The sequence below is a fragment of the Hemitrygon akajei genome, chromosome 7, assembly GCF_048418815.1.
Source record: "Hemitrygon akajei chromosome 7, sHemAka1.3, whole genome shotgun sequence".
In the NCBI taxonomy this organism is placed as follows: domain Eukaryota; kingdom Metazoa; phylum Chordata; class Chondrichthyes; order Myliobatiformes; family Dasyatidae; genus Hemitrygon; species Hemitrygon akajei.
This window is the reverse complement of record NC_133130.1, coordinates 56,461,805-56,483,320: the sequence shown is the minus strand read 5'-3', so window position 1 is coordinate 56,483,320 and position 21,516 is coordinate 56,461,805.

Here is a 21,516-nt window from a genome sequence, read left to right as displayed (position 1 = left end):
CTGGGCAGTCTTGTTTTGTCTGGTGGATTGGGCGCTCCTTTCTGGGGAGATGTACTAAGATGTAAATGCGATATTAATACGCAACAGCCTCTCCGGACTCTGGATTTGGGGATTACCAAATGTTATGTGGATTTTCTGGTGTAGACTGTTTTGTCTAATGCTTTTGTGATATCATTCTGGACAACGTTGTCTCATATTTTAACTGCATTGCATTTGTGGTTTCTAAATGATAATAAACTGAAACTGAACTGAACTGAACATAGAAAACATCCTCTTTACATCTATTCTATCGAGACCTTTCAACATTCAATAAGTTTCATTTTGGTCACCACCTCCCCCACCCACCCCCCCCATTCTTCTGAATTGGAGTGATTACAGGCCCAGAGCCGTTAAACGCTATTTATATCACTAGCCGTTCAATCCTGGAATCACTTTTGTAAACCTCCTTTGAACTCCCTGCAGTGTCAACATATCCTTTCTAAAATAAGGGGCCCAAAACTGCTCAAAATACTCTAACTGATGCCTCACCAGTGCTGTGTGAAAAATCATCATTACATCCTTGCTTTGGTATTCTAGAGTTCTTGAAATTAATGCTACAATCGTGTTTGCTTTCCTCACCACCAACTTAACCTGCAAAAGAACCATTAGGGAATTCTGCACAGGATCTCCCAAGTCCAGTAGCACCTCGGATTTTTGAATCTTTCTCTCCATTTAGAAAATAATCTATCCTTTTATTTCTTCTACCAAAGTTCATACCATACAATTCCCAACACTGTATTTCATCTGCCGCGATGTGGCCAATTCTCCTTATCAGTCTAAGTCCTTCTGTACCCTATTTTATCAAAACTACCTGCCCCTCCACTTATTTTTGTACGGTCCTCAAATTTTACAACAAAGCCATCCATTCTGTTATCTGAGTCATTGACATATAATGTAAAAGGAAGTGGTCCCAACGCAGACCACTAATCACCCGGCAGCCAGACAGAAAAGGCTCCTTTTATTCCTACTCTTCGCCTCCTGCCAATCAGCCACTGCTTTATCCAAGCTAGAACCTGTAATACTATGAGCTCTTAACTTGTTAAACAGCCTCATGTGGCACCTTTACAAAGGCCTTCTAAAAATCCAAGTAAGCAACATCTATTAGTTCTCCTTTGTCTATCCTGCTTGTTATTTCTTCAAAGAATTTCAACAGATTTATCAGGCAAGATTTTCCCTTTAGAAAACCATGCTGACTATGGCCTATTTTGTCATGTGGTTCCAAGTATCCTGAGACTTTATCCTTAACAATCACTACATCATCTTCCCGACTGCTGAGGTCAAACTGACTGACTTACTTCTGCCTCTCTCCCTTTGTAAATAGTGGAGTGACATTTCCAATTTTCCAGTCCTCCTGAACTATGCCAGAATCTAGTATTCTTCAAAGATCATTACTAATGCCTCCACAATCTCTTCAGCCACCTCTTTCAGAACCCTGGAGTGTACACCATCTGGTTCAGGTGACTTATCCACCTTCAGACCTTTCAGTTTCCCAAGAACTTTCTCTGTAGTTATGGTAACTTTACACAATTCATGACTTCTGACACCTGGAACTTCCACCATACAACTTGTGTTTTCCAATGGAAGACTGATGCAAAATACTTATTCAGTTCATTTGCCATTTCTTTGTCCCCTATTACTACCACTCCAGCATCATTTTCCAGTGGTCTGATTTCGACTCTCACTTCTCTTTTACACTTAAGGTATCTGAAGAAACGTTTGGTATCCTCTTTAATATTATTGGCTACCTTACTTTCCTATTCCATCTTTTCCTTCTTAATGACTTTTTAGTTGCCTTGTTGGTTTTTAAAAGATTCCCAATCCTTTAATTTCCCATTACTTTTTTGCATTATTATACGCCTTCTCTTTGGCTTTTATGTTGGCTTTGACTTCTCTTGTTAGCCATGGTTGTGTCATCTTATCTTCAGAATACTTCTTCCTCTTTGGGATATACAATATATATCCCATGTCTTCTGAATTGCTTTCAGAAATTCCAGCAACTTAAGAGTGAGGAGCTAAAGCTTTCCTTTGTCCAAGAGATATCCATTCAGCTGGCATATTGTAGGCATGGCAATATGCCTCAAAATGTATGAAAAACCTTTTCTTATCATTAGTGCCTCAACTTCGTGAGCTCTGGTAGTATATCCTTTGGAGTTGACACATGGATACTTGGGTGCTATCACTCAATTAATCTTTAGGAAGCCTACAGACTGAGTACCCGTGCCATCGCAAATGAAGCAGTGAACTGCAAATTTCAAAGCCTGGTGGCAATCGGTGCAACCGAATTCAACTCAGGGACTAAAAGGTCTATGGTGACTGGAGGCTGCCTAAGGGAGAACAGGCCTTTGCCTTTTGCAGTTCTTAGATAATTGGAGAGAGCTTCTGAAAACAATCTTGAAGGATATGCTCTCCTGCCGAGAGCTCTTCGCTCCTCTATGAGAGGAGCCATGCTTTGGCCCTACTCCACCTTCTGGAAGCCCACATCTGAAGCACACTTCAGGCTATGATGGAATAGGCTCCCCTCTCCAAGTAAACACTCACACATTTTCAATGTTGCAACATGTCCAACTCCTATAAGCTCAGTGGAAACACAGAATATGGAATCTGGAGCAACACACAAAACACAGGAGGAACTCAATGGATCAGACAGCATCTGGACTGATGAAGGGTCTCAACCCCAAACATATTCTCTCCATTTCCTTCCATAGATGTTGTCTGACCTGTTGAGTTACTTTAGCATTTGTGTGTTACTCCTTTGGGCTCAGCGCCAAATGACAGTGCCCCGAAATAGCAATGATGCAGGATTTCCCCGACATCCAAACTTACTTTCCAATTTTGCCAACAATAAATACTAAATACACACAGCAAAGTAACAGGAAAGATGTCAATTAAACATTGGAAGAGATGGATGCAATACGTTGCACACATGTAGATTATGCAACATGTGTGTGGTGAAAAATATATACTGTTCTGATCAAATTTAGTATTTGAAAAATTTCAAAGGAATACTTTATGAAAAACACATAACTGTGATTGAACCACTGGTCCATTTCCTTTTTTCCATCCTCTATCACGTTTAACTTACCTTCTTTCTAGGATTTCTCTTTTTACCTCCCTTATTTTTTGAAATCCTTTTTCACAGCCTTATTCACAGTACCCTTTCTGCCTTATAAATTTCAACTGTACTGATTGTCTTTATTCTGCAAACTGCGCAGCAAATTTATTTCAAATCCATTCAGACAGAGCCCTTCCATTAGCTAATGTTCACAAATTATTGACAAGGCAAAACATAAATTAAATAATAAATGCCTGATAGAGTGCATCTTCACTTAACCTCAACAAGCCTTAAAGCTCTTGTTGGTACAACTGATATATTGTATTTGTGTACTGTAACAATGCAAAACGGATTGGAACTGGGGTAGAGGGATTGCATTCCTAGGAAATGGTGCAAATCACTATTTTCTGTTATGTGAAACCAGGTCATTTGTGCACAAGGAAATACAAGTTTAACAATGTTATACTTATTTTTTTTTTCGCAGGGGAGTGTTTATATTTTGTATAATAAATAATTTTTTGGTTGATTTGTAAATTTTCCAGTGCAAAATTTTTTACTCAAAATGTCAAAACATGCAACTCATCTGTATGCACCCAGAGCTTGAAAACTCAGTATGTATAGGGATTAAGGGTTCAGTCTAGCAAATAAATCACTGGCTGTTTTGTTGTGTATGTTTTGTGTAATAATGAATACACAGAAGAGTACAAATTACAAATTAATAGTGGAAACAGAATCTAAGTTATTTTCTCTTTTGCAGTTTTGAACAACATTCATTCACTAAGTTTAGAATGAGCTTGTGGCATGGAAGACAATTTGTGGGTGGATTTCATGGAAGTATTAAATACATGAAGGCTACAGGAAATTGATTCTATCATTGGAGAAATCAAGAGGCAAGGGACACAGAATGAAGGTGATTGGCAAAAGTGTACTTTTTAAAAAAGCAAGGGGTACTGAGTAAAGAGTCTGGAATGTACTTCCAGTGTCAGGGGTAGCAGTGGAAACTGATTTCATTGTGATGTTCAGAATGATCCTTGATAATGATCTAAAAGGAAGGAGTTTGTAGAGCATTAGACGAAGAGTGCAGGGAATGTTGATTATTGTCATATACCTGGTGCATATTTGATGGAAGACTTGTTTTGCACTGTGGCTATTCTATGCTTTTGTGAAGTTCAGCAAAGTGAGTCTTAAGTATACTAGTTGGATCATTTTTTTTCTTATGAGACTCAGTTTCTCAGTTGCTTTTATTGTAGTAGCCATCATTCACAGCAGTCTTGTCAGTTTATAACAGCCAAATACTGAAAAAAGTAACACACCAAGAAAAGGAATATTTTCACAGCTTTAGGTTAACTTAGCAACAAAAGTGATTTCAGCATCAATTTCAAATTACAACACATGTAATAGATATTTGCTTCCTGGGCCAGTAGACCTATTGGTTGCTTGCCAAACTTGCTTTCTAAATACAGCAGCTGCCACTTGTAAGGTCAAACAGTGCAAATAAACTTTCAACTAGTATACATTGATTAGATTCTAGTTATAAATGGGATTCAGTCTTCAGCTGTTAAAATATAAATGGCAAGAAGTAATCAGCTTGAAGTAAAAACAAAGCACTGTCTACAGAGCAGCTTTGAATACAAGCTCATACCATGAGGCTAAATGCTTAAGAGGTGTAGTACAAGACATTTGGTTACTTAATTTGGCTTGTTTCAAATAGACAGTTTTGATGAATTTGCTTAGTTCAAGGCAGCTTGCAGACCAGATGGATAATATCACTTAGCATAGCAAGTAACTGATCTATTAATGTTGGGAGTTTTATGTACTCCAGTATTTGGCTACACAGAATTAACTTTGGGTAAGCCGAGAACTATGTAGCAAAGGGTCTTTTAAAGCTTTTGTGTAGAAAGGATATCTGAAGAAATATCAGGTGCATGTGAAGTCAAGGGGCAGAAAAACTGTACAAATGCATAGAGCAGTTTGGGCTTATTAAAATGGAGCAAGGAATATCAAGAAGAAAGAAAGAAACACAAGATCTATTCCACTTGCTTCAGTTTCTGGCTATGAATGCAAATTCATTCATTTGCATTGTTAGCATGTCTTTTTAGTTTATAGGAATTGTATTTGTGTTTTAGAAATCATTTGTGCTTTAGAAATAGTTTATAATTTGGAAATGTCAAGATAGAAATCCTCTGAGGGTTTTAAATGTGCAATAAGAATGTTTGAATTTAAATACATATCACTGAAAATAAATGAACGTTGTTTTAAGCTACTTTATTAACTGAAATATCTTTTTTTGGTAGGGAGGGGGACCCACCACTCAAACAGTGGGTATTGGCAGCTAAACACAGCATGGAGAATAAACAGGGAAATGAACTAGTCTTTGAAGATTGGGTAGTTACAGTATAATCTCCGTTCTTTGAGAGTACTTGTGGCTATTTTCTGTATACAGTATCTGACAGGGTTAAGGTCTTCAGCTGAGTTTAGAACTTTGCAGCCAGCAAACCCCACACCATAACACAAAAAGGAGGATTTTCACAAGGAACAACTGGGAATATACAGTACCTATTACCTAAGCAGTTGCAGTGACACACTGATAAAGACTTTCAGGTAAAGGTGATGATTAATGAACAACCAGTGCATTGACATACTGCAGGTCGTTTGTTAATGTGTCAAGGCAGATGACATAAATGGAAAGTACCATTTAAAAAAAAATAAACTTGCAAAGGTTTACAGACAATAGGGCACAGAGTAATGTAATGGATAACATGTCCAATTTCCCATTATTGTGGCAAACTACAAATACAGACAAATTATTATGAGAAAGGACTGATTGAGGTAATGAAAGCCAAGTGTGAAAACATTTTTAGCATTAATGTTGCACCTTGGAACATTGTTTAAAATGTATTATTTTAAAGATAATTTTGTAGATTTTGTAGATTTTTGTAGATTTTGTATCATTTTGAAGATAGCTACACTGGTACAACAGGGCTTAATGTGCATACGTACATCACACGAGAATCAAAACACGTCTAATGCAAGTCCAAACCAATCCTAAATACTCCAGGGTCATAGTGAGAAGAATATAAAAAATAAACAGTTGTTAGTATAGTGTCTCTAGCAAGGATATTCATTGACCTACAGATGACTCATTATTATAATATTTAAGTAACAGAAATGTGTCCTTACAGAGTTCACAGGTCAATATCCAGAAATTTGAAATATGCAATAAAACCTGCTCTCACTGAACTTATGTGAAGGAAGTAAATAAATAAACAACTCTTTTTCCAACTCACGTTTCTTAATTCATGGAGTGATGGCACAGCTTCATATTACTGAAAATCACAATATATCCGTGGGAATGTAACTCCCCATAATGGCTCACCTGTATTCCATTTTGATCTTTTAAATTCAAGAACACTTTGCATGATCAAATAACAGATGCTGCATTATTATTTCAACTCTTATCACATTTTTGCCATTTTACAATTAAAATGTTATGTTTTTACTGCTTCTATTTGTCTCATTCTGCAGCGGAAAATAAAAACATCAATTCATCATTCCTATAGCCATCTCTTAGAAAGAGTAGATGACAGTATCTACAGTAATAAGGGCAGCTAGCTGCACACGTTTAAGTAAATATAGCTTGCTGTTCACATCCCCAGAAATTGACTAAAGTATTTAATATCCTAGCAGGTCTTGAAAGAATTAAGATTCTGTAAGTATACAATTTGGGAGGAAGGAGATGAGAGAGAGGTGTATTTACCAACTTTAACTTCCTGTTTCTCATACATTTATAATATTCACATTATTGTCACCAGCAAGGCTCCACATGTACAGTTCTATACTCAAAATCTTTAGAAATTCTAATGGCTAAAATCTGTTGATTTAAAAGCCTGTGAAAGATGTTTCGGCTATCCAAGTTAACAGGGAGCATCTGCCATTGGAAAGGACATAATGTGTCAAAGGTTGATTAAAATGGGCTTTTCATTTGTCATGGAATTTGTTTTATATTCACAGCAGCAGTACAGTGCAATATATAAACTACCACACAACTGTGACCTTTAAAACAGAAGGAGAAATTTTTTTAACCACAGAGTGATGAATCTTTAGAATGCTCTGCCACAGACTACAGTGGAGGCCAAGTCTGTGGGTATATTCAAAGCAGAAGCTGATAGATTCTTGATAGGTTGGGGCTTCAAAGGATATGGTGAGAAGGCAGGTGTATGGAGTTGAATGGGATCCAGGATCAGCTATGATGAAACGGTGGAGTGCACTTGATGGGCTGAATGGCTTAATTCAGCTCCTATGTCTTATGGACACAAAGGAAAAGATCCCTCTTTGCCCTCTGAAATGTCACATGTTAAGACAGGAAGAAAAATAGAGATTTGGCTTCACATTTCATCCAAAAAATCTCACCCACAGATGTAGCATATATTCATTTTTTCATGTTTATGCTGGGATTGATTAAATGCTCAATGCTCTGTAGCAGAAACACAAACTCACAACTTCATCCCTATGTTTCCTCCTGCTCTATATTCCATTTATCATAAGGTTGGGGAGTTAACTTTCTGACTGAGAAGTACTACCTTTCATATATTCATCATTGACCGAGGATATCTCTCTTTAAGAGAAGGGGAGAGAGGATGAGCTGCATGTCATGTAATTGTTCCAGATCTGGAAGTGTTTCTATTCATTAGGTAAAACATATTTGTTAACATGAATATCAGAAATCAAAGAACCAAACCCCCTCAGCACTTATGCAGTGCTATTCTTATTTGTGATGACAATAGACTAAAGATTGACTACAAAATGAAGAAACTTCACTTGAAATTAGTTTGTGTAGTGTCAAAGTTAATATCATTGTCATTTAATTTAGGAAATAATTCAGGGGTATCTTGAAGCAGTAGAGTTGTAGGTCTAGAGTTGTTAAACTTGAAGAGAAATTCTTCTTAAAGATAGTGTAGCATGTTTGCTTTTGAAGGCAGGGAGGTTGATGAAGAAATGACAGGGGAGGTTGTGGTTTTATGGTTAAATGAAGCTTATGCTGAACTTCAAGTTCATTCCCTGTTTCATATGGGTAAAGGTGCAGAATAAATGGTTAGTTGAATTATTTCCACCATATTGTTTGGATGTTTTGCATGCATCTTCCAGCAAGATGGCTGCACATTTGGACTAAGCAGTTTCTGCGGTGTCAACAACAGATGCTACTGTTCTACTTAAACACATTTCTAATGATCCCAAGATCCTGCTTGGAAACTAAGGTACAGTTACAGGATTGCCTTGAGTCAGCAGACTGGGCCATGTTCAAGAACTCATCTGAGGACCTGAAAGACTACACCAGTGTTGTTACAGACTTCAGTAAAACGGCTCTGGGTGAGTTTGTCCCCACAAAATCATTCAGGGATTTCCCCAATCAGAAGCCCTGGATGAACAATGAAATCTAGAACCTGCTGAGAGCAGGATGTAAGGTATTCAAGTCAGGGGATCAAGAACACTACAAGAGGTGCAGACATGATCTCCAGAAAGCCATCTCTTAGGGAAAGTGGAGATTCCGAACTAAACTGGATCAACAGGAATGCTCAACAACAGTGGCAGGGTTTGAATGCCATAACCTCCTACAAAGTTAAATCTTGCAACATAGGGGACAGCAGAGCTTTGCTTCCAAATGAGCTTAATACCTTCTATGCTTGCTTTGTTCACCAGAACTGGCAGAAACACTATGTCTCCCGATGATCTTTTGGTCTGAGTATCTGAAGATGATGTGCAGGCTGTCTTCAAGAGTGTGGTCCAGATGGAGTATCTGGTCAAATACTGAAGACCTGTGCTGACCAGCTAGCTGGTATATTCACTGATATCTTTAACCTTTCACTCCGACACTGTGTGATACCCACCTGCTTTAAGCCCAGTGGCACTTGCATTCACAGTGATGAAGTGTTTTGAGCGGCTGGTGTTGAAGTATTTCAGCTCCTGTCTGAGTGGCGACTTGGATCCACTCCAATTTACCTATGAAGCAATAGGTCTACAGCAGATGCTATTTCAATGGTCCTTTGCACAACCCTGCAACATCTGGATGGCAAAGATGCATACCTCAGGATTCTCATTATCGATTACAGTTCAGCATTTAACACCATCATCCCCTCGAAACTAATCTGTAAACTCCAAGACCTGTGACTCAACGTGCAATTTCCTCACTTGTAGACCCCAGTCAGGGATCTCTACATAGCTCCCTGCTCTACTTGCTTTACACCTATGACTGTGTGGCTAAGTACAGCTCCAATATCATATACAAGTTTGCTGATGATAGCACTGTTGTGAGCTGTATCAAAGGGGTTGATGAATCAGCATACAGGAGGGAGATTGAAAACTTGGCTGAGTGGTGTAATAACAACCTCTCTCTCAATGTCAATAAGACCAATGCACTGATTGTAGACTTCAGTAGAGGGAAACCTGAGGTCCACGAGCCAATAATCATCGGTGGACAGAGGTGAAGAGGGTCAGTAACTTTAAATTCCTGGGTGTCACTATCTCAGAGGACCTCACCTGGACCCATTATATAAATATTATTGCGAAGAAAGCACAACTGTGCTTCTACTTCCTCAGGAGCTGGCATGTCATTGAAAACCTTGGCAAACGTCTATAGATGTGTGCTGACTGCCTGCATTACTTTAAACTTCAGAATAACTGTCTATTGGTGAACTGGTCAAATAAACCAAAGTCTCACTTTAATGTAAAACAAATACATAATGCACTTCTCAAGGACCAACTAGGAAACTAGTAATGGGCAAATTGAATTATTCTGAAAAGTGCACATGAATCAGAAAATGAGGAGTACACGTACACGTTCAAAAAAGTGTTGCAAGGCAGAAGAATAAATTGAAACAGGAAGGTCAGAACTAACATGGCAGACATTTATAAAATACAAAAGGTATTGATTGGACAGATTTAAGATAATATTATTGCATATATATCAGTACAAAATATTACACATTCATATTAAAATCTCTACAACTTTATCTGGGAATATTTATCTTGTATCATTTTAAAGGGGTGGTAAGAATGAAGCACTCACAAAGATAAAGACATGGGCATATGAGTGTGAACATACATGCCTTCCCTTTCAGGGACCCAGCATGACAATGAGGCCAAATAGCTTCTGTGCCTCTAATAGTAGCTTGCTTGATATCCATCCTCTTAGCCTAAAAAAAAGTGAGAAGGATGCAACTGGCAATCTGGAAAATTTAACAACATTCAAAGCTGAGGACCTTTACAAGTCCCTGTGATTTTCCTATTTTCCAATTACTCCCTTGAAATATTTCTTCAGTGGCTCCAAGAGATCAGTCCCACCAGATTCCAATGTTAGTTACGGAAACTTAAGTTCCTGGATGTCAACATCGCTGAAGACCTATCCTCGGCCCAACATATTAATGCAATTACAAAGAAAGCAAGCCAGCCACTATATTTCATGAGGAGTTTGAGGAGATTTGGTATCTTACCAAAGACTCCAGCCAACTTCTAAAGATGTACCATGGTGAGCATTCTAACTGGTTGCATCACCACCAAATATGGAGGCACAGGATTGGAAAACACTGCATAGGGTGTAAACTCAGCCAGCTCCATCATGGGTGATAGCCTCCCCACCATCAAGGACATATTAGAAAGACAATGCCCCAAGAATGTGGCATTCATCATTTTGGACCCTGATTATTCAGGACATGCCCTCTTCTTATTACTACCATCAGGGAGGAGGTGCAGGAGGCTGAAGATACACACTCAACATTTTAGGAATAGCTTCTTCCCCTACACCTGAACGGTCCATAAACCCACACAATACTTCACTATTTTGCTCTCTATTTGAACTACTTTTTAAAATATTTCTCATTGTAGCTTACCGTATGTTTTATGTATGGCATTGTACTGTTGCCACGAAACAACGAATTTCACAATGCATGTCAGTGATAACATGATTTGCTTTCATATGATCTAGATGCATTCATGATACTAGCATCTGTCTTTGTTCAGTAGCATTGTCATCTTTAAAAACTGTGGTTAAAATGCCACATGTTAGAACTAGATCAGTTAAGACTCACAGAAATTCTAGCATCCTTCTGCCCATCTCTCTCCTTTCATCAGGTGTAGAGGGTCAAGACATTTTCTCTTGGTTCCTGTTTAATTTGTTGCACTCAGTTCAGTCCTATAAATGCAGTTTAACAACAGAAAAACATAAAAACAGTAAGTAATGGTCAAGGAAAAGAAATGAAGCCCTGACAGATAGATTATGAGGATGAAATGGCTCATATACTCTGGTTCTTCGGTGTAGCCATGGGAAAGTAATTTATTTTTGACAGTTTCCCATAGACTGTGCCAAGAAGTATATTTACTGCTATATGGTGGAGGGTAATCCAGAAGAAAAGTACAAGTCTTGTTAAAGATTAATGACGTTTGAGTTGCTATAGTGCAACAACTTAATTTACTCAGCAGTAATACATTCAACATCACTTTGCTCCTGCCTTTAATTTGCTACATAGAATAGAATTCTTAATTATCACTTGAGAGAGAATAAGACCTTTCCAACAAGGTCTTTCCATTGGCAAGAAGCTACCGATTAATAACTAATCAATCTGCCCTTGTCATAATCCCTTAAGTATTACTTTGATCATAAACTGATACTGCAAACGTAAAATCTTCTAGAAGGAATTCAAATCCTCATCAAAAATTTGTGTCCTTTGTACCAAATGCAAAGGCTGGTTGAGAATAATCTGAACAACATATATTCCAGCTGTCGCAAACAGAAGAAGAATTTCCTACACCAGCTATATGCTGTTCTTTGCCAATGCAGGATTACATGAGAATACGGCTTCCCCAAAGCCAGCTCTGTATATCTTTATATTCCAAGGAATGGACAGACATTCACCATTATATAAAGGAGTTCAACTCTTAATAATTGTTTCAATATAAGATATATATTTTACCATTGTAACAAACACAGCACCGTGCAAAATAAATTTCAATAGGAATTTGAAATTAGAATTAATATCTAACTTGAAATCCTTGGGTGATTAAATAAAGCTTTGAACAAGGGTAAGGTTGGGAAATCAAGTATATTTGTTTCAGGTGGCATCAAGTTTGGGGATGTAGACGACAGCAAGGAAGACTATCAAAAGTTGCAGCAGAATCTGGACCAACTGGAAAATGGCAGATGGGATTTAATACAGACAAGTGTGAGGTGTTAAACTTCCGGAGTACAAACCAGGGTAGGTCTTACATGATGAGCCCCAGGGCACTGAGGAATGTGGGAGAGCAGAAGGATCTGGGAATACAGATCCATATTTCCTTGAAGGTGGTGTTACAGGTAGATAGGATCATAAAGGAAGCTTTTGGCACATTGGCTTTCATAAATCAATGTACTGAGTACAGAAGTTGGCATGTTATGTTGAAACTGTTTAAGACAGTGGTGAGGCCTGATTTGAAGTACCGTGCACAATTTTAGTCACCTACCTAGAGGAAAAACGTAAATAAGATTGAAAGAGTGCAGAAAAAAAAAATTACAAGGATGTTTTTGTGACTTGAGCACGTGAGTTACAGGGAAAGATGGAATAGTAGGATGGATTTGATAGAGGTATGCAAAATTATGATGGTATAGATAGGGTAAATGCAAGCAGGCTTTTTCCGCTGAGGTTGGTTGAGACTAGAACTAGAAGTCATGAACTAAGAGTGAAAGGTGAAAAGGTTAAAGGAAACATGAGGGTAAATTTCTTTACTTAGTGGGTTGAACAAGCTGCCAGGACAAGTGTTGGATATGGAGTTGATTTCAACATAGAAACATAGAAAAACATACAGCACAATACAGGCCCTTCGGCCCACAAAGCTGTGCCAAACATATACCTACCTTAGAACTACCTAGGCTTTACCCATAGCTCTCTATTTTCTAAGCTCCATGTAGCCATCCAGGAGTCTCTTAAAAGACCCTATCGTATCTACCTCCATCACCATTGCTGGAAGCCCATTCCACGCACTCACCACTCTCTGCGTAAAAAACTTATACTTGACAGCTCCTCTGTACCTACTTCCAAGCACCTTAAAACTGTGCCCTTTCATGTTAGCCATTTCAGCCCTAGGAAAAAGCCTTTGACTATCCACATGATCAATGCCTGTCATCATCTTATACACCTCTATCAGGTCACCTCTCATCCTCCGTCGCTCCAAGGAGAAAAGGCCAAGTTCACTCAACCTATTCTCGTAAGGCATGGTCCCCAATCCAGGCAACATCCTTGTAAATCTCCCTTGCACCCTTTCTATGGTTTCCACATCCTTCCTATAGTCTAACATTTAAGAGAAATTTGGATAGGTACATGGATGGCAAGGGTATGAGTGGCTATGGTCTGGATGCAGGTCAATGGGACTAGACAGATTAATGGTTTAGTATAGGCTAGATGGGCTGAACAGCCTGTTTCTGTGTAGTATTCTATGACTCTATGATTCTATTATAGGGATTAATATTGAAGTAGTAAAATAGATTCAACAGTGACTGAATGGGTGATGCCAGAGAGTAGTGGTGGATAACTGTTGGTCAGGTTGGAGGCCGGTGACTAGTGGTGTGCCTCAGGGATCTGTACTGGGTCCAGTGTTGTTTGTCATATACATTAATGATCTGGATGATGGGGTGGTAAATTGGATTAGTAAGTATGCAGATGATACTAAGGTAGGTGGCGTTGTGGATAATGAAGTAGGTTTTCAAAGTTTGCAGAGATTTAGGCCAGTTAGAAGAGTGGGCTGAACCATAGCAGATGGAGTTTAATGCTGATAAGTGTGAGGTGCTACATTTTGGTAGGAATAATCCAAATAGGACATACTTGGTAAATGGTAGGACATTGAAGAATGCAGTAAAACAGAGTGATCTAGGAATAATGGTGCATAGTTTCCTAAAGGTGGAATCTCATGTGAATAGGGTGGTGAAGAAAGCTTTTGGTATGTTAGCCTTTATAAATCAGAGCATTGAGTATAGGAGTTGGGATGTAATGTTAAAATTGTACAAGGCATTGGTAAGGCCAAATTTGGAGTATTGTGTACAGTTCTGGTCACCGAATTATAGGAAAGATGTCAACAAAATAGAGAGAGTACATAGGAGATTTACTAGAATGTTACCTGGGTTTCAGCACCTAAGTTACAGGGAAAGATTGAACAAGTTAGGTCTTTATTCTTTGGAGCGTAGAAGGTTGAGGGAGGACTTGATAGAGGTATTTAAAATTATGAGGAGGATAGATAGAGTTGACATGGATAGGCTTTTTCCATTGAGAGTAGGGGAGATTCAAACAAGGGGACATGAGTTGAGACTTAGGGGGCAAAAGTTTAAGGGTAACATGATGGGGAATTTCTTTACTCAGAGAGTGTTAGCTGTGTGGAATGAGCTTCCAGTAGAAGTGGTAGAGGCAGGTTCGGCATTGTCATTTAAAGCAAAATTGAATAGGTATATGGACAGAAAAGGAATGGAGGGTTATGGGCTGAGTGCGGGTCAGTGGGATTAGGTGAGAGTAAGCGTTCGGCACGGACTAGAAGGGCCAAGATGGCCTGTTTCTGTGCTGTAATGGTTATATGGTGATTAGTTGTGTAAACACCTGAGAGATTATTGTCCTGCACTTTGTCCAAGAAATCATAATATAATGGTAATAAGGAGAAAATGTAACATCCACTTTTCTTTCATGTAACAGTTAAATCATGAAATGAACAAACAAGGGGAAAAGAAATGATCACAATAGCCTCTGTTCTTCTGCTACTTAAAATAAGACCAATGTGAATTCTCCCTTGTAGTGATGAGTGTCATATAAATAACACACATAATACCTTCTCAAGAATAACAACCCTTTTCGTATCAGCTGTATTGTTGCTGCTAGAAGGCATTTACTGTTATTGTAAAAAAATTCATTTATGTATTCCAGACGTATCAGTTGTGCTCAGTATTAAAATAAATTTTGACCACTTGTGTTTGTGCTTCCAAAACATTGTTGCATCTTAACATAATCTTGTACCAATAACTAGGTCAACATTGCATCGCCTGATAGCTGAATTGATATTGATTTAAACACAAGGTCAGAAATAAAATTTATCATATTATACTTTACACTTGAGGTTGAAATAAGCAGACAGAAGCTGATCTCCTTGTATAGAAAAAAGTCAATAAAAAAAAAGAAAAAAATGACTTTGATTTGAAAAAGTGTCTTTGGCTTGAAAAATTAACTCATTTTCTATTTTCACAGTCACTGTTCAGCCTGCTGAAGTAGTTTCAACATTTTTGATTTATATTTCGAAATTCCAGCATCTGCATTTCTTTAACTTTCAGGAAAAAAGGAAAAGATGAATTATCTGCAGCACCCTGATGTGTATAAGAACCAATGTTAAGTAAAGGCTATTCACAATAATTAGACATTGACATTTACTTGTTCCTCCTAATTTTACCAACATTGAATAGTGTACCAATATTGGGAAGCAAAAGGAGAATATTCACAAAACTCACATTAGTCTTTAATAAACTGTGCCTATTTGTACTAAAGCATCATGTTGTTGCATTCAGTTCAAAGTCTATTATGATTATAGCTCCAATGCTTCACCATAATAGCTTTAACGATACCTAATTCATGTGCACCATATCAGACCCATCACATTGAAATTATATTGTGATGGAATATTTGAAAATGTGGTGATGGACCCTCTGCTCACAAAAGCTGCACTTGACAAAGCAGCTTCAAACAAGAGAAAAGGGGACACATAAATGAATGAAAAAACACGCGTAGTGTATGAACATTGGAAGAAAAAGTGTTGAGGATTAACAGATTCACTGATTTGTTTTTGAGGAGAGACAAATATTTGTGTCAATGCCAACATCACGTGAGATGTAGTCAAGACGAGTCAGAGTTAGAATTATGCAACAAACTTCTAAACATGCAATTTATTGCAGGAAAACACTCCCAAACATTTTACAAAATAGTTAACTATCAAACTTGATCATAGAAGGTCATACTAGTAAAGGGAACCATTGCCAAGCTAAAGGGAATGACTTGCAGAAGAGGAGTGAGGACATGGAGGGGTAAATATAGAAACATACAAAATTTTGAAAGGGATAGATAAGATAGAAGTAGGAAAGTTGTTTCCATTGGTAGGTGAGACTAGAACTAGGGGGCATTGCCTCAAGATTCAAGGGAGAAGAGATTCAATGAGGAGAAACTGTTTTTCCCAGAGAGTGGTGAATCTGTGGAATCCTCTGCCCAGGGAAGCAGTTGAGGCTTTGTCACTGAATATATTTAAGAAACAGTTAGATAGGTTTTTACATAGTAAGGGAATTAAGGGTTATGGGGAAAAGGCAGATAGATGAAGCTGAGCTTATGGACAGATCAGTCATGATCTTATTGAATGGTGGGGCAGGCTTGATGGGCCGGATGGCTCCTATTTCTTAAGTTCTTATGTTCTTAAATATGAAAGAATTTCACAGTTTAAGCACTAGTAACACAAAGCCGTAGCTGTTAAATCAACATGTACAAACAAGCTGGATGAACTCAGCAGGTCGGGCAGCATCCGTTGAAAGGATCAGTCAACGTTTCGTGCCGAGACCCTTTGGCAGGACTGAAGGAGGAGGGGTCAGGGGCCCTATAAAGAAGGTGGGGGGAGGGGGAAAGTGCAGGTGAAAAACCAATCAGAGGAAAGATCAAGGAGGGGGGAGGGGAAGCAGGGAGGGGATAGGCAGGAGAGGTGAAGAAGGAATGAAAGGGAAAATCATTATGGATAGTAGTAGTAGTAGAAGGCAGAATCATGAGAAAGGTGATAGGCAGATAGAAGAGGAGGCAGAGTGAAAGTGTGATAGGGGAAGGGAGAGGGAGGGAATTACCGGAAGTTGGAGAATTCGATGTTCATACCAAGGGGCTGGAGGCTACCCAGACGATATATGAGATGTTGCTCCTCCAACCTGAGTCTGGCCTCATCATGGCAGTAGAGGAGGCCATGTATGGACATATCCGAATGGGAATGTGAGGGAGAGTTGAAGTGGGTGGCAACCAGGAGATCCTGTCTGTTGTGGTGGATGGACAGGAGGTGCTTGACGAAGTAGTCCCCCAATCTGCGTCGGGTCTCGCTGTTCCAAGACATCTCAAATGTCCTCTTTCTTTAAGAATTGTGGTTTGCCTTCTGCCGTCAGCAATGATGCCCTCACCCGCATCTCCTCCATTTCCCGCACTTCGGCCCTCACCCCATCCTCCCGTCACCACAACAGGGACCGTGTTCCCCTTTGTCCTCAACTACCACCCCACCAGCCTCCAGATTCAGCATATTGTCCTCCGCAACTTCCGCCACCTTCAACAGGACCCCACCACTAAGCACATCTTTCCCTCTCTACTCCTCTCTGCTTTTCGCAGGGATCATTCCCTCAGCGACTGCCTGGTCCACACGTCCCTCCCCACAGATCTCCCACCTGGTACTTATTCCAGTAAGCATAAGTGCTACACGTGTCCCTACACCTCCTATCTTACCACCATTCAGGGCCCCAAACAGTCCTTCCAGGTGAGGCAACACTTCATTTATGAGTCTGTTGGGGTAATCTATTGCATCCGATGCTCCCGGTTCAGCCTCCTCTACATCGACGAGACCTGTCGCAGATTGGGGGACCGTTTTGTCGAGCACCTCCGCTCCGTCCACCACAACAGACAGGATCTCCCGGTTGCCACCCACTTCAACTCTCCCTCACATTCCCATTCGGATATGTCCATACATGGCCTATCACCTCTCTCATGATTCTGTCTTCTACTACTACCCATAGTGCTTTCCCCTTACATTCCTTCTTCACTTCTCCTGCCTATCCCCTCCCTGCCTCCCCTCCCCCTCTCCTTGATCTTTCCTCTGATTGGTTTTTCACATGCAACTTCCCCGCACCCCTGCACCTTTTTTATAGGGCCCCTGACCCCTCCTTTCTCAGTCCTGACGAAGGGTCTCGGCACGAAACGTTGATAGCTCCTTTCAACGGATACTGCCTGACCTGCTGAGTTCATCCAGCTTGTTTGTACGTGTTGATTTGACCACAGTATCTCAGTGTACTTTGTGTTTGCTGTAGCTGTTAAAACTGGAATGCAGGGAAATACAGAGAGTCGTAAAGAATCTTAAGAAATGAAATATAGTAAGGGAGCAATTGTTAAACTATAACTCCATGTGAAACACCAAATATGGGATGAAAAGCAAATGCGATAATACCATAAAATATAGGAGCGGAGTTAGGCCATTTGGAGCATAATTTTTTCCTCTCAGACCCAATCGCCTCCTTTCTCCCCATATCTCTTCATGCACTACTTAAAAATCTGTCAGCCTCTGCCTTAAGCATTCCCAGTGACTTGGCCTCCACAGCCATCTGTGGCAAAATATTCCACAGATTCACTACTCTTGGGCTAAAGAAATTCCTCCTCATTCCCATTCAAAAAGGATGCCCCTCTATTTTGTTACTGTCCTCTGGTCTTAGACTCTCCCCTAATAGGAAACATCCTCTCCACATCTACTCTATCAAGGCCATTCAACATTTGATGGGTTTCAATGAGGTCATCCCTCATTCTTCTGAATTCAAGTATAGGAGTTGGGATGTAATGTTAAAATTGTACAAGGCATTGGTGAGGCCAAATTTGGAGTATTGTGTACAGTTCTGGTCACCAAATTATGTGAAAGATGTCAACAAATTAGAGAGAGTACAGAGGAGATTTACCTGGGAATGTTACCTGGGTTTCAGCACCTAAGTTACAGAGGAAGGTTGAACAAGTTAGGTCTTTATTCTTTGGAGTGTAGAAGGTTGAGCGGGGACTTGATAGAGGTATTTAAAATAATGAGCAGGATAGATAGAGTTGACATGGATAGGCTTTTTCCATTGAGAGTAGGGGAATTTCAAACAAGGGGACATGAGTTGAGACTTAGGGGGCAAAAGTTTAAGGGTAACATGAGGGGGAACTTCTTTACTCAGAGAGTGGTATCTATGTGGAACGAGCTTCCAGTAGTAGTAGTAGAGGCAGGTTCGATTTTGTCATTTAAAAAAAAATTGGATAGGTATATGGGCAGGAAAGGAATGGAGGGTTATGGGCTGAGTACAGGTAGGTGGGACTAGGTGAGAATAAGTGTTCAGCACGGACTAGAAGGGCCGAGATGGCCTGTTTCCATGCTGTAATTGTTATATGGTTATAAGTGAGTAGAGGCCCAGAGCCATCAAATGTTCTCGTATGACAAGTCTTTAAATCCCAAAATCATTTTCATAAACCTCCTTTGAACCCCCTCTGATGTCAACACATCCTTTCTAAGAGGCCCAAAACTGCTCACAATACTCCAAATGAGGCCTCATCAGTGCTTTATAAAGCTGATGCATTACATCCTTGCTTATATATTCTAGTCCTCTCAAAATGAATGCTAACATCGTATTTGCCTTCCTCACCATCAACTCAACCTGCAAATTAACTTTTAGGGAATCCTGCACAAGGACTCCCAAGTCCCTTTGCACCTCAGATTTTTTGATTTTCTCTCCATTTAGAAAATAGTGTGACAGTGGAAAAGTGTGCATGGAACCGGAGGAGATAGCAAAGGTACTTAATGAATACTTTGCTTCAGCATTCACTACGGAAAAGGATCTTGGCGACTGTAGGGATGACTTGCAGCAGACTGAAAAGCTTGAGCATGTAGATACTAAGGAGGAGGATGTGCTGGAGCTTTTAGAAAACATCAGGTTGGATAAGTCATTGGGACTGGATGAGATGTACCCCAGGCTACTGTGGGAAGAGAGGGAGGAGATTGCTGAGCCTCTGGCAATGATCTTTACATCATCAATGGGGATGGGAGAGGTTTCAGAGGATTGAAGGGTTGCGGATGTTGTTGCATTATTCAAGAAAGGGAGTACAGATAGCCCAGGAAATTATAGACCAGTGAGTCTTACTTCAGTGGTTGGTAAGTTGATGGAGAAGATCCTAAGAGGCATAATATGATTAGGAATTGTCAGCATGGCTTTGTCAAGGGCAGGTCATGCCTTACAAGCCTGATTGAATTTTTTGAGGATGTTACTAAACACATTGATGAAGGTAGAGCCATAGATGAAGTGTATATGGATTTTAGCAAAGCCATTTGATAAGGTACCCCATGCAAGGCTTATTGAGAAAGTAAGGTATGGGATCCAAGGGATCATTCCATTATGGATCTAGAACTGGTTTACCCACAGAAAGCAAAGAGTGGTCGTAGACAGGTCATATTCTGCATGGAGGTCAGTGATCAGTGGTGTGCCTCAGGGATCTGTTCTGGGACTCCTACTGTTTGTGATTTTTATAAATGACCTGGATGAGAAAGTGGAAGGATAGGTTAGTGAATTTGCTGATGTCACAAAAGTTCAGGTTGTGGATAGTGAGGAGGGCTGTCAGAGGTTACAGCGAGACATTGATAGGATGCAAAACTGGGCTGAGAAGTGGCAAATGGAGTTCAACCCAGATAAGTGTGAGGTGGTTCATTTTGTTAGCTCAAATATGATGGCATTAACGGTAAGACTCTTGGCAGTGTGGAGAATCAGAGGGATCTTGGGGTCCAAGTCCATAGGACCCTCAAAGCTGCTACACAGGTTGACTCTGTGGTTAAGAAGGCATATGGTGCATTGGCCTTCATCAATTGTGGAACTGAGTTTAAGAGCCGAGATGTAATGTTGCAGCTGTATAGGACCCTGGTTAGAGCCCACTTGGAGTAATGTGCTCAGTTCTGGTCACCCCACTACAGGAAGGATGTGGAAACCAATAGAAAGGGTACAGAGGAGATTTACAAGGATTTTGCCTGGATTGGAGAGCATGCCTTATGAGAATTGGTTGAGTGAACTCTGCCTTTTCTCCTTGGAGCGACAGAGGATGAGAGGTGACCTGATAGAGGTGTACAAGATAATGAAAAGCATCGATCGTGTGGATAGTCAGAGGCTTTTTCCAAGGGTTGAAATGGCTAGCTTGAGAGGGCATAGTTTTAAGGTGCTTGGAAGCAGGTACAGAGGAGATGTCAGGGGTATTTAAAAAATTTTTTTTTTTTGTAAAACGCAGAGAGTGGTGAGTGCATGGAATGGGCTGCCGGCAGCAGAGGCAGAAATAATAGGGTCTTTTAAGAGACTCCTAGATGGCTACATGGAGCTTAGAAAAATAGAAGGCTATGGGTAAGTCTAGGTAGATCTAAGGTAAGGACATGTTCGGCACAGCTTTGTGGGCTGAAGGGCTTGTATTGTGCTTTAGGTTTTCTGTTTCTATAGTCTATGCTTTTATTTTTTCTACCAAAGTGCATGACCATATACTTCATGACATTGTATTCCATCTGCCCTTTCTTTGCTCATTCTCCAAATCTATCTTAAGTCCTTCTGTAGCTTCTTTACTTCCTCAAAACCACCTGCTCTTCCACCCTTCTTCATGTCGTCCACA